Genomic DNA, 17,785 nt, shown 5'->3' on the forward strand with positions numbered 1-17,785 from the left:
CCAACATTTTCAACGATATAATCATTATCAGAAATAGCAAGTAAATGAAGCAACCAATACTTAACTGAATACCTCACTGACGCATGTTTAATGACGTCATAGTTTACACCTTCAGCTTTGAGGTTATCGAAAGATTTTAAACAAAATTCTAAAACAAGTCGATGACCACAAGAAGTTTTTACTGAGTAATCATGTTTTCGATCATCCAACAACCAATCATTTAAGGATTTGTGAAAAAACGAAACACATCCTTCTCCATTGGTAACAAACAGACAAGAGATAATTTTTCTAACCCCAAGTGATATGTAATTTGAATTCAAACAAAGAACGTCATCGATCATTTCCCAAGGAAGAGGTTCTTTAGCAACAGCCAGAGCATTTAAAAGTGACTGAAACTGTTCGTTACTGATATGAAACGAATATAATTCCTTACTTAATCTTGTTAAGCAAATTTCGTAATATTCACTGAGATCTTTTGGTATTGAAGCATTCAACAAATCCTGATTTTGACTTCACTGGTAAGAAGTGATGCAAGCAACATAAGTCCGCCAGTCTTTTCTGCCAAAATTTTTTTCAAACCAGGAATGCTGTCAGTAGAGCCAACTCTTTCTTCAATGAAAAAATTAATATCGTCTAAATTGCGTTTATCACTGCAGTTAATGAACAGTGGATTTAATTTTTCGAACTTATTCAAAGAAACTTCGTTAGGTCTCGTGGTAATTACAAAGCGAAAACAATGCGGAAGTTTGTGCAAGTGATTAGCAATAAATTAGCAAGGTCATCTCTTTCTGGATAACCACATTCATCAAGAGCATCAAGCACAACTAGCATTCGCTTGGGAACTTCTGAGATATTATTAAACAACTCGGTGAAAAGAAGGGAAAATAATCCTTCAACATTCATGTAATTCAAAGGCTCACACAGTTGACCTGAAAGTTTTTTCACAAGAAGTTGTTTGTAAGAAGGAAACTTACGACTAATTTGCATCGCTAAAGATTGAAGAAGTACATTGGCTTTATTGTAACGACTGTTGTTGTGTTGAAAGAAATGAACTGCAGTCAAATATTGTGGATAACGTTTACATAAAGTAGCTGCAATTACAGACTTTCCCATGCCAGCAACAGCAGAAATAATAAATGCACGATTTTGAGAACTGTCGTCTTCAAACCAAGCCAAAACTCATCAAAACCCATTCCCGAGTTCCTCTAAAATTTTTCATTATGATGTCTAATTTCACTTTCAAAGTTACAACTTACAAGGTGACGTTTCATTTCTTCCTGATGACTTATCATTTCTTCCTTACTTTCAATTACACACAAACGATTATGTACATCAAATTTGAATTTGTCCCATTCTTTCACAATTTTTCACATTCTTCATTACCAAACAACTCATTTTTCAATCTATCTATTTCTTCCTGACTTATTCCTAAACGAACTAATGGTTCGCTTATTTCCCCCAATGATATTCAAATTCATCAAAGCTTACTGAAGTGTCAGGTAAGTGAGCAAAACGATCATTACGAAATAACCTGATACGGGTAATATCTGCTTCAGTTGAATAATCAGTGGGGTCATTTACTGACGTCCATATTGGATCACGAGGTGATTTTAAACCACAAATATTACGAAGGAGTATACAAAGTAAAGTAATGTCAAACTTATTTTCATTTGGTAATATTGGAGGATCTGGATACAGTTGATCCCACTGATGTGGATGGATTTGTCTATTCTTTAGACTTGAAAGTAGTTGCGCATTTTCGGGTCATTTAAAACATAAAATAAATCAGTACCTGACAGTTGTTTCCTCAATGTTATTCTTAAAGCTTCTCCACCAACATCAACAATTAATCTCATCAACTTAAAACCATTAGTTTTCTTTTTAGAGCTCAAGACAGTCTCCATGTAGAAAAAAGTAGGTAAGACTTCCATGGTACAAATTCATTGTGATTATAAAGGAAAACCTGCGGCCAGTTACATGAAGGCAGAATAGTTTTATCCATTAGATAGCAAATTGTTTTGAACTTTTACAAAATCTCTTAAAAAGGAATAATATGTGATTTGTACTAAGCAATCATTGAAATATTGCTTCTAAGATTACAAAATATCTTTCCCCTAAGGAAAATATAAACACCTTTTTCTACAAGTTTGAAAATTTTACTATCCGACGAACAATGCTATCCAGGCTTCATGCAACCGTCCCCAGATGTACAAGGTACATAAAAATAGGTACAAGTGTGTACATGCGGGTAGCCTTGACCAGAGTTACAGTACATGGAACAAACAGTAGTCAGTAGTCCAACTGCTTAGTGTTGTATTTTTCATTAAGTGAAGTCCCGAGGCCATTACCAAGATCAAGTCCCAAGGTCATTCCGTAATAATAAAATATGAGAAATAACAAAAAATATTTTGATGTCAAAATGCCACAAAATAATCAACGATAATGGTTCGGATTTTGACTCCAAAGTATGGATGATCGGAAAGACACAAATTCTAATCTCATCTTTTTTAAGCCCTGGAAAATTAGCGTTCTTTTGATACGGCAAACTACTAAACTGACGCTCCAAATCCTCTCGTTTTAATCGAGCCGAACAAAGTGTTGAAGCAATGGAAGGCTCAAACACGCGCTTTGCTTTAAACCCAGATTTTCCGTCTTCGCTTGGTCTCGGGCCTTTTATCATTATAAGGCATAGTGTGAAGACTCATACGAGAGCAAAGGCTTGACTCATTCGTACAATTGGCTGCAACGCAACTATTTACCTTTTTTCTGAGTTTACTAGTGCAAAGGCAATCCTTTTAGGCGCTTATAGACTTAAGTTGTGCCTCAGCCAGCATTGACTTGATAGCAATTGAATACACGACTCGTGTAACACGAGTACCTTGGATGACGTCAGAAAATTAACTAGTTTCTGACTCCTCATTATCACGGACATGGTTCACAAGAATATACGATTTTAGTGAATTTAACGCTTTTACAAGAATCAAACGATTTGACCAAATTCAAAACTTTTTCTTTAACGAGGCTTAAAATCATGGACAGATTTGATATTGCTAAAAATTTTTTTCTGGTGGAAGGGACACTTTAAGACTCACAAGGTAAAATGCCTATTATTTTCACAGTAAAAGAATATAAAAACGTACATAGAAGGACTAAACGTTTTATCAGTCTGACTACACCATTGAAAATTTTATTCTTTAAACATTCATAACCATTATCACTGTTTAGAAGGTATTATGATAAAAATAATGAGCAGGTGTAATTTATTTGGACTAATGCTTCATACGACTTAGGAACTAAGGAAGACATAATGTAATTGGGACACGGTTATAGGAACATATAGTATAATTGTATAGAGAACATACAGTAGATTGCATTGAATATTTTTGTGCCATGCATATCTTATTCCGCAAGTTATTACCATAGTGGCTCTGTACCATATTACCACTGTATATTGTCTATACTGTGGTTGGGGTGGCATAAACATTTGGATGTAATGATCCCTAGACAACAATGGTTTTCAAAGGAACTTAACACATGTAGCCTATATTATGCATACATAATATGATCTCCAAATTAACAATCATCCTACAGTCCTGCCACAGTTTTTCTTGCTAAAAAAGGGAATGTGTCAAGAAGTCAACAAAAGTGATGAAAGCAATAAAAATGGTCAACAAAACATTGTAATAAGAAAACCAATGAAAAATTGGTGGACATAATTTTTATGAATGTTGATCCAAAATTGTGTAAAAGATGTAAGAATCTGTACGCCTATGACCAAAACCATTTTTCATTGGTTAGATTATTATTCTAAAAAAAATAGGCAAACTACATGAAGTAGCTATGAACTGAAGAATAAAAACATATCATATACATAAATTAATATGAGTCCCACCCAACAATTATTGATCTTCCTGTACATAAATGAATCCAAGTAAATAGATAAACCTTGTAACAAAAATATATTTACCGACCACACATTGTCCACAATCATTGATCATTTATAAAAGATGAAGAACACAAATAAAATATTGACTTTAGTATGTTATTTCAGTAGCAAATCAACACATATCAACAAACAAGTTTTATCAAATCAAAAGTTCAAAATATGTTGATGTACGTAACCAAGTGATGAAAACCCTCTACAACGATCATTTTAAGATTAAACGATGACAAAAATAACTTTCGAACAAGAAAAAATCATGTTAAACACAGTGATTCAAAGTTCCGTTTCACTTATATTCATTTCCTATACAATGTTTGAAATCTAACTTGAATATCTCGTTTATGTTTGTTGTATTTTATGGTTTGACAATAACCATGTTTAAACACTTATGAACAATAACAAAGCAAACTAGTTTTAAGGTCGAATCATACCTACATTAGTCAAAGGCTTAAGTAAATTTTAAATGAAAAACTGTCTTTGTTCTACTTAGATAGATACGTAAATTAAAATTAATTCGAGTCGCCATCTAAGGATAAAAAATCTTTATCTTACCGTTTTGTTACATGGAAGGAATATTTCTTGATATCATGATCATATATCGCCAGAAAAATATCTCCAACTTTCGTTGACGAGGATGATATTTGATAAAATAAAGAATTTTAAATATTTCTCACAACAGGCTGCAGCTTCCTTATTTATGTGCAATGTGTGTTACGCGCGCAATCTCGCGTGACTTCCACGTATGTATGGTCAAAGGTCTTATACTTTGGGCAACTCTCACCATAATATGACCAACCGTTAACTCAAACACTTTCACCAAATCGTTCATTAAAATATCTCATATGTAAATAGTAAAACACGAAACAAATAGGACGCAATAATAACGAATTGCTTTACAGCAAAACATTATAAATGTAAATTTTAATGTTTCATACGAAGGCAGATATTAGCGCAAACTTTCAATTTCACTGTCCTATGTCCAAGATCAACTCACCATTGTGTAGTATATGAATGTAGTTGGTCCAAAATTTATAACATTCTATACATGAGCCTGACGAAAACTTCAGAATGTTAATATTATGCCAGCACTAACGAAAAGCGTTACAGTAAAAGTGCAATTTTTTGGATTGATGAACTTTCTACAATATTTGGTGTTTGTAGCAATTTCATTATACTATTGTAAGCCTTTACAGTTCACAGAGAATTAGTGAGTGCGCATTTAGATATTTCTTAGCACTCTCTATAGCAAATCTCTAAAAAATCATGAAACATAAAATGAGCGTTGATGCTAGACACTCCCCGGATTGTTTACACTACTACTGACACTACACCGGAAACTTTACACTAAATGACTCATTCGTCGTCCTTTTCTTGGAATTAGCCGTTTGAAAGTTGAGCGAAAATCTTGAATGTCCGTAGACTTTATTAATTCCAGATGTAATGCTCTCATGACTGCACATACATACACTACAATCCAGGCTTTTCCTTCAATATTTTTCTTTTACGATACTTTATCGGGACGCCGTAGTCCACATGAATCAATTATTTGAATGGTAAACGCCACTCATTTCGGTCTCTATGTAGATTTCCTAAGACAGACTTGGGTAGGAAACGGCTTGAAATTTTTCACATCCGTGACAACGCTTTATGACTCGTTTCACAATTTGTCTTAATCTTAGAACCCAGTAACTTTCACGTACCTTCACAATTGTTAAACTTGCTCCCCCATGAAGGATAACATAATAGGAATGTTGAACAATTTTTTTTTTGAACACATTACTTTTGTGCAGGTAAATTGGTTAATCTCCTTGGATTCGTCCATAACACTTTACGCCTCTAATGATCCTCACAAAATTTACTTTAAGCCTCTCCTGATCTTTACAAAAATTTTGCAGTGTACATGTCTAGACTTCGGGCTTGGATTCGTTTTATCCACCAATTTCTCCGATTGTTGATTTTCTTTGTTGTCAATGGACCACTCTTCCTTTGTCCTTGTTTTTTACTGTTCTGGATAAATGTTGAGATTCATCCACAAATTCTCAAGGTTTTCTAGACATCGTATTTGTTCAGCAATTCGAAGAACTTGTCATATAGCAGGCTTGCAGTTTTAAATATTTATGTTACAGGTTTTGTTTCCGCAAGACTTTCGTCCGTTGCTGTAGTTGTGTTGTCCTCTTGCCAATATTCTTTCGTTGTCAACCTCTTTTCCTGTATCTTCCTTACCAGATTCCTTACGAATTGCTTTAGATCCTCACTTCCACCATTCCGTATCTAATGGAGAGCTAATGTGCTGTCCAGCCATCCAAAAACATTGTCGATTGGGAACCCGTCCAGCGCTTCCTTGACGTTATAAAAAAGATTTGTTGCCATATGTGCAGATATAAGTTGTAAGCGTGGTATTGTCAGATCCTTCTTAACAAGACGATATTTTACAGCCACCAGGTCCTTCCACGTACCACTGTCTTAATGGACAATGACCATCACTATTGCCCCAACTCCATGACTGCTAGCATCAGCAAGGGTATGTAGCTCGATTTATTGGATGATTTCCATGAAACACATGATACTTCGTGGAAATTTGATAGGTTGTGGAAAAGAAATTTCGTAGGAAGACCATTTATCTTTGATTATTTGTGGTAATTCCTCGTCCCACGATAACTTGGCATCACGGCAGTCTCGATGGTGAAGCTTGACCAACAACGTCAAGGAAGACAGCAAACTCAGTGCATGGTTCATAAATCTTCGCTGTCTTAGCTAACCCCTCACGCTTTGTGCTGTGAGACATGTCCGTAGGTGTCTGAACTTTGATGAGATCTTTCTTTTTGTCCATGATAGCCAAGGAATTGTTTCTCGGCTGTCTTCGCTCCCAATTGTTGCTTTGCATATGTAGTCTCCTACCAAAAGGAACGGGAAAGGAGACACGCCAAACAAAGCTTTGGTGAAACGTAAGGTTATCAGCTCTTTTGTTTTTATATCTTTGTACCAATAAAAGCGCATTACATCCCGATCTTCCTCACGTACTCTTACCTGGAGGAATGTCTGCTTTAAGACTCCTGTTAACGCAACCAGATGAAATCTTCCTTTCATCATCACTTTCCGCAGTTGATTCTGCAAAGGTGGACTGCCTTGTAAACATTCATTCATGGATGGTGCTTTATAATTATCACGTGTAGATCCTTCATATAAGATCCATAACTCTGTTGTTTCGGCTAACTGATTAAACGCTGGTTTACAGGGCAAGTAGAACTCTTTGCCGCGAGCCTCCATTTTTGCTACCTCTACTATTTGTTTCTTCAACTGTTTCAGAATAATTTCGTTATACTGCTCTATGATATATTTTGTTTCTCTCGCATTTTGTCAAACTGTTTAAACTTCTAATATTCCAACATTTGTTGTTGGATAACGGTGGATGATTTCTTTTCCAAGGTGGTCTTCGTCTCATACCAGCCTCCTTCACTTCTCTGCAGCTGCTGTTTAAACTCACTGTACACATTCTGCTGATTATTGGTTCTAGAGTCCTCGATTCCAAGAACATCTAACCTACACAGTTGCTTGTACTCTTCGTGATGTACTTGGTTAAAAAGCAGTTTATTAATGTTAACCTCCTCCCCTGGTGACATGGTTTGTCCATCCTAGTTTTGCGAGCTCTGCGACAGGCTCTCCTTAGGATCCAACTCTTGGCTTTGACGCGATTTAAATTTTTGAGTAATTCCCCGCCCCTAACATTAAACGTACGTGGAGTTTTCCTTTGTCGTCATCATCATTCATGCTTATGCCACTTAGATGTGTGTACTCTGAAATTAATTTTGCATACTTTGGATTGTCAAGTATTAAAAGTTCCCTTTTTGCTTCTCGTGTTACAACTGTTTCAATTTGATATTCCTCTTTTACGTCATTTTTATCTGATAAATTCCCACCAATTTTGTGTTTGTCCCAAAGATCATCTCAACAGATCGGATTTTCCGCTTATTAAGTTGTTGCTTAAAAATGTCGACGAATGTTTTGAGGAGGCGTAAGAGCTTCCCACCCCCGTATCAATTAGAGCACGACATTTATACCCATTCACTTTACCAACAACAACGTGATGAACTACTGCTTTGGACTCATTACATTTAGTATTCAGTAATCGATCATTCGTTGAACTGATGGTAGCTTGGTTTTCACAGGAATTTTCGCAGATAGAATTATGATGCCTTTGCTTGTAATAGGGCAGTTGGATTTGTTACAGCACTCGAAAGCCCGATATCCCTCCCCAGTGCAAGACAGCAGTGAGCACTCATCACACAACGCTACTGAATATTTAGGCTGCGATGCACGACATGTTCCATTGTTTTATCACAGTATTGCGAATATACAGTAGGTCCTCTTCGCTGTGCAACTTGCTGCTGTATATTTAGATTATTGGCTGTCATTTGCCAGCTCAGTTCAACTATTAGTCAAAATTAAGCAATTGACTGGCTGCCACTATGATAATCACACGCGCAATGAGATACGCGTGGCACAAAAAATTGAATGAAGTGGCTCTTATGTATGTTCTATATACTGTGGTTTTATGCTACGACAAAATTAATTACGTTGGTTCTACAGATTATAATTTATACCAGTATAATTGTTCTTTTTGGAGGTAGCCATAAAAAACTTTAAGTTAAGGGCTATTCGCATGAGCCCGAGTAACCGTGATTCAGCGAGGCGTGAAATGACTTTGAGGAAGGGAAAGGAGTAAAAAGTTTAAGTGCAAAACTTACAACCTTTTCTTAAGCGTCATAAATCAATTTACTTTCAATTTTCAAATCAGAGTAAATTATTTGTTTTCGTTTTTAAAGGTTTTGTGAATTTACAAAGTCAGAGCATAGAGAAATTGCTCAAATAAGGTTTTTATGGTGAAGTATTTAATGTTTTTCATTTGTCAAAATGATTTAACATTTCGTTGAAACCCGGCTACCCGGCTAATGTCAAAAGCCTCTTAACCCTGCTGCGTCTAAAGTCGTATTGGGAACAAGCTACACTGATTTATTTTTATTCATTCAAACTCTGTTACTCAAATGTTTGCATTTACTTCAGACAGATAGCGCGCTACCAAAGATTCAAAATCTGAATTTTACATACAGTAAAACCATTTAAAACAAAAGATGACGAGGAGTTTTATCTCAAATTCTTTTACCTTCAATGCATTCGGTTGATGTAAATTTCGACGTTTGAAACTGACCTAACAACGCACTCCTTCCTGAGGAAAGCTCGTTCAATGGGAGAGAGGAGGGGGCACAATAGCACAAGAGTATGTACTATTTGAAAGGACGCTGAATTTTACTCAATTCATTGCTTGATAATAGAAGAAGTGATGGTATGCTGCAGTATCTTAGATACAGACCAATAAACCGTTTATTCGTTACTAACATAGTTTCTAGACCGTTCAATTTTGATTACTTCGTAAAAAGTGGCCACCGTTTTTTCTTCATAAAACTTGGTCAGTCAAGAGAGGGAATGTTGTGATACGTACTTTCACCTGGGTCTAAAGAAGTAAACTTTTCCTCAAGAGTCAAGACCACAAGACATGCTTTTACAAAATTTAACTAAAAATTTTTGCGCTTTAGCGTGCTGTCAGCTGAGAATTATGAGATACCAAGGCCTGTTTCATACGTCGCATTTTACATGCGCCGAATGCATTAGAGGCAAAAGAAAATGAGATAAAATTCCTCATTATCTTTTAGATGTATTTGGCTCATGTAAAATGCGACGTAAGAAACAGGCCCAAGTCTCGTCTGCAGTTTTTATTTTATGCTTCGAACTTACGGCAATAGTTCACTCACCAATTTAGCAAATTACTTTAGAACGACTTAAAATTATAGCATTCAAATAAAAATTCAAAAATATTGTTGTTGCCTTCCAAAGCCGAAACACATGGCACATGCTGTAACCATGACGACGTACGTAAAAAATTTATTTTATATTATACAAATACTTTAGTGAAATGCGTCGTCAGAACTTAATGTAACTCACGACAATGTTTATACTACACATTAATCACCCACGCATGTCATTGATGATGTCACGTGTTATTTTACTTTAACATCCCCTCAGGCCCTCACTTACGAAGGTTTACAATGCTCTACGAAGTTGTGATACATATTTTTCTTTTCCAAAGGGAATTCTTAGTTCAAGAAATATATGCTCTAGATGATTAGATGAGGAAATGATCTGAGGAAGCAAAATCATGAGAAAACTTTGAAAATTCAGATCTCTAGAAGGCTGAAAATGGCCATTTTAGAGATAATTTTTTTAAAGTCATTATATTACTTGCTCAACGGAAATAGAAACATCTTAGAAATTTTTTTTTCCGAACATTTTTCCCAAGAATTAAAAGCCCAAACGACCAAGGTGTTGATTGCATAAGAAAGTTATCAGGGCTAGGAGAAGCAGAATGTGATTAATATATACGATAAATCCCCGATCTACTGTGCTTAGAAACAAAAAGAGGGAGAAAAAATTTCGTTGAATATAACCAATTTACACATTGCCCATTGACTAATATGTTAAGCATACTTACGTATAAAGTTATTGTACAGTTACAATGCTTGATTATTCCCAATGGTTATTGAATTTGCTACTTTTTGAATACTTAATGAACTTCTCGGCTAACCTTGACAATTCCAATAACTTATTGACAACAATAAACTTATTTGGTTACAGCAGATAGGTGCCTCTCCTTATTTGACTAGAAATTATTGGATACAAAAAATATCAAGTTCTTTTTCCCCATAATATCTCTAACCTGTATGTACTTTCCTATTAATGACATTGGCATTATAATGGACGTGACGATATTTGAACTTTAATTAACTTACTTGAGTAAGTCTACATTTTACTATGGACTAATTATAAAAATGCTCTATGTATGTTCTAATTTACTCTGTCTATTCAATAACAGGGGCGTAGCAAACTCGTTGATGAGGAAGGGGGGAGGGTTCAAATTTATGACTGCATGTCTTAATCTATAGAAAACAATGGATTTCAAAAAAATTTAATTCTGCAGAACATGCATGTATGAATACGTTCTCCCCCAATTATTGAGTTTGCTAAACAATTGCATATGGATGTAATATTTATGATCATTGTAAAAATTTCAATGGTTGTAAAAAGACAAATTGTATTTCGACATGCCATAGCAAATTACAGTCATCAAAGTTCTGGAGGAACCGACATAAAATCCAGATGACAGTCCATATTCTGCCTGCTGTCCTCAAAGAAATTGCTGACCTCAAGGTCTATTAATTCAAGTCCATTTAGTTCATCTTGATTTGTTTCCTGAAGTGAATTGGCATCATCAACTTGATTGGATTCCTCTGTCAGAAATTATAGAAATTAGTAAAAAGGTTTTATATTTGTTTGAAAATGTAGTCGAGAACGGTATGTAATGAGAGACAGCCAATCTATTGACTCGTGAAAGTCATGGTGGAATACATCGTACACAAGCTTAAAGAAAACTGACAAAATCAAGTGAACTGTGAGTAGGGCTGTCCCTAGAACGTTAATGGGAGGGGGTCTTATTCACATATATAGTTGCGTCCAACTGATTTCTTTTTAAAGCAATTTACTGAAAGTGCCAATGCAACGAAAATTTTGTATGTTAAATTATGTTTGCAATGACTAGAACCTTTGAAATTACAGTGTACTTTCTAAAACAATAAATGCATATCCTCGTGATTTTGACGTTTTTGTTATTTCCAATTTATCTAATTTGTGACGTCATATTTCATAATGAGTTCCCACAATGTTTCAAATACTCTTCAGTTTCCTGACAACTTCAGGTTGATACTAGTGGGCAGCGTTTTATACCATTAACCTCGTCACAATGAAAGGAACTCTGTCGTTGTGAACTAAAGTATCAGTAAATATACCTAAAAAGTTTTGTTCTCATTATGCAATGTGACGTCACAAGTTAGATATATCGGACATAGCAAGAACCTCAATATCTCAAGAATTAAAAGTGATGTGCATAAACTGGTTTAGAATGTCCATTGTCATTTTAAAATATCTCTTCAATAAAAGTATTACTCAGATAACAAAATTTTTGTTTCATAGGCACTTTAAGAAACTAAACAACTCGCTTTCAAAAAAATCAGTCAGGCACAATTGAATATATGAATAACAAACCCTCCCCCACCAATTAACGTTTACCAGGTGGCCGTGACTGTGAGATGTATGTGCGGGGGTATCAAAAAAATAGTCAGTAACGAAAAATTTTGCTAAATTGATCAGTGCTAAATATTTGCGAAAATTTTAATTGGAAATAGGCAGTTGGACTTCCAATGGTTCATCTGATGGTCAAGTAAAATTGTTTCAAAATAATAACCTTCTTAGAGGGAGGAATGTGTTACAGAGAAGTGCTTTTGAAGTAGCTCACGCACAAAAATGACAAAGCTAAATGCAATTGAATTACAAAGGAATAAAATATGTCACACTTCGTTCAAGCAAATGAAGTTTCAGGGATGTTGGCAAAAGCGTACACAAACAATTAGCTTCCAAATCACAGATTATTTTGTTTTCGTTTTTGAATAACTTTTTATAGCTCTCTTCAATTATGTATAAATTTCAGTTTCCAAAAAGACTGAATCTTTATAAACAGAAAAATTGATGATGATTTATGTAAAATGTCATTAAAATGGAAAAACACAAATTAATCTACGATTCGGAAGATGAACGTTCGCGTAAGAATCGTCTAAATTTTCTGAAACTTTATTAGTTTGAACAACATATGCCATATTTTAAACTTGTGCGTTCCAATTGCAATCTATTAATGTCCTTTTTGGCGCAACCTATTGTAAAATAGTTTCTCGGTTGCAATTTTTTTATTCTAACAACGATTATGATTTACGAAAATTTAACTGTAATAACGTAAATGGTTTGAACCCTGGGGTATCGTTACATGTTTTTAGATATAGATCGTCATGGTTAGTAGAGTCCTGAGAAAGTCAACTTGAATTTAAAGGTGACTACTGCTAAGGAAGTCAAAACGTCAGTCAACATCAATAACAGTCCTTCTCATGACTCTACTAAACTGGACGATCTACATCTACAAACATGTGAAAATTTTACATTAGATAAATCATTGGAAGTCAAACTACTTATTTCCACCAAAGGTTTTTGCGAACCTTGTACGCTTATCGATTAAGCAACGTTCTCTCAACTGTGTTGCTTTTTCAATTTCCCCCATAACTTTGGGGTAACCATTACCTCCGTAGGATTTCTAGCAATTCAACAGGACAGCATATTGATATTTACTATCTCGATTCAGAGACAAATCGTTCGTTCTTGAGGCCGTACTGCCACTGTAGGATTCCAATGGAATATGAATTTCAACAATCGGTTGTAACTAAAAAATACGTCAAACATGTCAAACATATCGTAAATATGAGTGGACAATAATTAATAAGAATTTATAAAATTTCGATGTTGCCAGTGAGGTGCCAGGTGTGAATCAAATTCTAAATATAAAGATAAGATCCCAAAGGATCGTGTTTGAGAAGTATTTATTTAAAATAGCAAGAATTTATTGAAAAAAGCAAGCGACGTTTCGTCTTGACTCAAGACATCTCAGACTAATTACATAGACTTACTACGATGCTCAAAAGTTTCTGCTTATTACTTTTACTTTGCTGTGTGCCTTTTCACAGGAAGCAACTATTTATAACTCCCTTTTTTTCTCTTCAGATCTTAAAAACTCTTAAATTGGTCTTTGGAATAGTTGGGAGGGGGAGAATTTATATCTTGTACAATCTTTCTTACATTTCCTTACAATACTCAATATCAGCTTTACACTGTAAGTACACATCCACACAAACCTCACACCTTAACTATCTAAGTAATTACATCTCATTTGAAGATGTCTTGAGACAAAACGACAAACGTCACTTGCTTTGTTTTAGTAAATATCAAAGAAATCGAGCGCTTATAGTTATCTTTAAAAACAATCTGTTGGACTCTAACCTTTAGGTTGATAATTCAATAAAAATTCTTTAATATTTCAAACATGTTACCTTGTTCAGTACATAAAACACTGTCTAATTCTTGTTGATCAACGTTATCAACGTCATCGTCGGCGCTCATGATTCACTGTATAAAGAAAAAAACGTCAAACTAGATGAATTAGTCAATTTTGACTTCAAAACATCATTTAATTTTAATAAACATCGACTACAAATCATCTAGAGTTGCAACTAGGTAATAAGTACCGTGCTTATAGCCGTGCATTAAAGTCAATAACGAGCATAATTTCTGTTCAACGAGAATGATCATGACGAAGTAAGAGATTGCAAACTATACAATATCACATGCGAAAATGCGTCATTATGTCGTAACAAAACCCCATCATTCTTTGCGGACGCAAACATGGTGCATAATAAAAATGAAAGCCGTTAAGGGGAGTGCCTTTTGTCATTTCTCAAATAAATAAGTTGACTGATGACTCTAAGTGATAAAATAAAATGAAGTCTACTGCTGTCGACACCTTAAGAATAAAATTGAATTTGAACAGATAAATTTTCACAAACTCTTTCGATTTTTGAAATAGAATTTGCCAACAACCATCATGCATAGCGCGCGTTTGTTCATTTCACATCAAAACAACTGTAGAATCACATTTATCAACCATTGTTACTTACAAAACGAATATCAAAAATTTATCAAACATTGCAGTGATTAGAACAACGAAACATGTAACAATAAATTCAAATTTGGGAAGTGTTATGTCCCAACATTTCTAGGAGCGAATGTTTATTAAATGATTTTTATCTTCTGCCAAAGACTCGAAGATATTTGGACCTTAAGAAAGCTGTTTTTAGTTAACCTCTTAATCACAAGCAGCAACTAACGGTGATTTACATTGACTAGTCTTTGGGATCGCATGTAATTTTGTATTGCTTCCTAAAAATCATAAAATTTATCAAACTTTTTGCAATATATAGATAGCCAATGTTCACGGAAATAATTTGAACAATCTGTGACAAACTGGAATTCAAATTCAGGAGTTCGTTCCCATGTACTTTACTTATGTCACTGAAATTCTAACAACAAATACTTATTACAAGATATTTACCTTTTGATGAAAATGCTTTGCACAATTTTATCGAAATTTTCGTAAGGCGTCTTCTCCAATGAATACGATGACTAGAAAATGAAAGTATTAATCTCAGGAAGAATGTCATATGATCTCTGCGTGACTAGAAATACTATATGATTAAATATCATGTGTATAAACTCACGCTAGTTAACCTAAATTCTTTCAATAATTGACGAAAATTAGTCAATTTCATAAAAGAATTTTTGATTTCACAAGAATTATTCCACAATATACAGCATAAGATTTATGTAGAGAAATTTTTTATTTCACAGTAATTGCTACACGCAAAAAAATACTGGAAATTAAAAGTGCTAATTTAATAGTCAATTGGTAAGGTGACGACAATAAAAGTGTAGATTTTAGGGGAGGTCTGGCAGTGCAGCCACCAAAGATATTAAAGAAAGTTGAAACATTGCCCAGAAAAACTCAGTTCAACTGTACTACAGATTTGTTTCGCTAAAAATTAAGGGAGTTAAAATGTTTCCGACAAGTGTGTGCAATTTATTTTGGGGAGTTAAATCTTAAGTTAGCGTGCCTCCCCCCTGCACCCCTCAGGAAATTTGTCCCTTGTTTTATAGTTGTTATCTCACTAATGGCAGGAGGCATGTTAAAGCTGTAATGGAGAAAGTTCTTTTGAAATACTTTTGTTTTCTTGGATAACAGTAAATCACTCTACAAATATGGAATAAAGAACAATTTTTCGTCAAAAGAAAACTTACATCGTCGACAGGGAAACAACTCTTATACTAATTCTTCCTAAGTTAAAATGGGAATAATAGTATATATCAATATATGAGTGATTATTTTACTTTTATTTCAAATTCTTAATAGTTAAATTTTAACGTTGCCAACAAATAACGACACTCATTTTTAAGCAACATTTTTCAAAGATGAAAGTTCAACGTACACCATGTCATGAAGAAATTTATATTGCATACGAATGAACGTAAGTTGTGATCTAAACATGTTTTTGCTCAATAACCACATACCCAGAACAACATACGATGTCTGTGAATTTTAGATAGGTGTGCTAAATATACAATGAAAAATATTAGCTACATGAAAACTTTGCAAAGAACGTGAAATTAGCACGATAATTAATATCTCACTGTTGGTCATATATAAGTAGCTAACGGTTTAAGCTTGTACATAGCTACATAATATCTCTTGTAATTGTTGGCAGTATTGAGCACATGCTCTGTTCTATAGAGAAAAAATCCCAGTCTGCTTTCAAGACATCTATCAACGGACTATGCTGATTTTGTAGAACTCATTTCTTTAGAAAATGTTAAACGTTCGCCACTCCTCAGTTTGTACATTATAAATTTTTTACAAATTTGTTATTTTTACATACCATCTTCAGAATATTCACTGTCTTTGACATAAGATTCAGCAGTCTTTTGTTTATTCGTTTCATTTTAAAATTCTTGAGTAAAGAAATTTCATCTTAAAGAGTTTCCAGCAAGAGAAACATGTGTAAAAGCACAATATTTATACATGTGAAAGACAACAAAAATGTAATTTCTCAAGACAGTGATAATGTGACAAATATTGTATTCATTTGATTTACTAGTTAGAGCAATAATTAGCAATTGGGAATAATAATGTGTAGCTTTGACAAACTATAGAGGAAGATGTGGCACTGGAATTTTTTTTTGCCAGTCATTCTTAAGTGAATTATCTTAAATGAAATTATTTTCATAACTTTGTGGGTGCTTGGTTTATTGTAATATAGTTGTTTATAGTTGAAACAGATGCATCGACATTCCTTCTGTTTTTGAATCATTGGCGCAACTAATTTGATTAGGTCCGCCAGCAACACAGCGTTTTCCTCCGCGTTTCTTATTAAGATTACTAGTAGAATACGCCATGTTGATATACCGTAAATGCTCGAATAAGCGCCCGGGGCGCTTATTTAATTTTTGGAGGCGAGAGGGGGGCGCTAATTCGAAGGGGGGCGCTTATTGGAAGGGGGGCGCTTATTTCATTTTCGGATTTTTGACGTGAAAATGACACTGGTATTTTTATTTCTTGTGACCTTAACTGTAACATAAGTATGAAAATTTTGAAAACGTTAACATTCTAGAAAGCAACATTAACATTTTGTGAAACTTGAAATGTTCTCCAAGCGATTTCCTGGTGCCCGTTAAAGGGCATGTGTATTGTACAATGCGTTTAACATCGTGAAATGTTTTGTATATATAAAGAAAGCCTGCCGTTAATGTTCAGCGGTTGTCTTCAATTTAACACACAATGAAAATAGTACTGACATTGTTTATGCTATATCGCGTCTTTCGCTAACCATTTGATCCTTAATCAATCTCAATTTCTGTATCGCTGTCATCAAGCAATGTTGACACAGGAGCAGCATCTTCAACATCTGATAGCGTGATATCCTGAAAAGGATCATTCTCCAGTGTTTGCTGAAGTTGCTGCTGAACTGCCTTCAGTTGTGCCAGGCCAGAATGACAAGGTTGACTCGGCTTTAAGCAGTGTATCAGCTCATCTTGAGAACCGTCGACAGCAAGTGTCAGCGCACAGCACTTGAAGGAGTTAACAATAATGTCCTTATCCAGATCATTCCATGCTTCAATGATCCACTGGACAATCTCTCGCCTAGGAGGAGCTCGCATGTTCCCTGCTGCAGTAAACGTGTGTTGACCATTTGCCATCCACTCGTCATATCTCTCAGTCACTTTGGCTTTGAATGGTTTGTTCCACGATAC

The 17,785-nt window shown here is 34.7% G+C and overlaps 2 long non-coding RNA genes across 2 annotated transcripts; both read right to left on the reverse strand.

The window, feature by feature from the left end:
- Nucleotides 1–575: 575 nt before the first annotated feature.
- On the reverse strand, nucleotides 576–1,901 carry LOC124450543. The gene is made up of 2 exons (XR_006950068.1): nucleotides 1,793–1,901; nucleotides 576–609 (listed from the first exon to the last, which is right to left on the reverse strand). It is a non-coding gene; the product is annotated as an uncharacterized LOC124450543 (long non-coding RNA).
- A 9,106-nt stretch (nucleotides 1,902–11,007) lies between these two features.
- On the reverse strand, nucleotides 11,008–16,511 carry LOC124450539. Its single transcript, XR_006950064.1, has 5 exons — nucleotides 16,414–16,511; nucleotides 15,036–15,106; nucleotides 13,978–14,053; nucleotides 13,175–13,313; nucleotides 11,008–11,283 (listed from the first exon to the last, which is right to left on the reverse strand). It is a non-coding gene; the product is annotated as an uncharacterized LOC124450539 (long non-coding RNA).
- Nucleotides 16,512–17,785: the final 1,274 nt, after the last annotated feature.

This window comes from Xenia sp. Carnegie-2017, unplaced genomic scaffold, assembly GCF_021976095.1.
Source record: "Xenia sp. Carnegie-2017 unplaced genomic scaffold, XeniaSp_v1 HiC_scaffold_24, whole genome shotgun sequence".
Lineage (NCBI taxonomy): Eukaryota > Metazoa > Cnidaria > Anthozoa > Malacalcyonacea > Xeniidae > Xenia > Xenia sp. Carnegie-2017.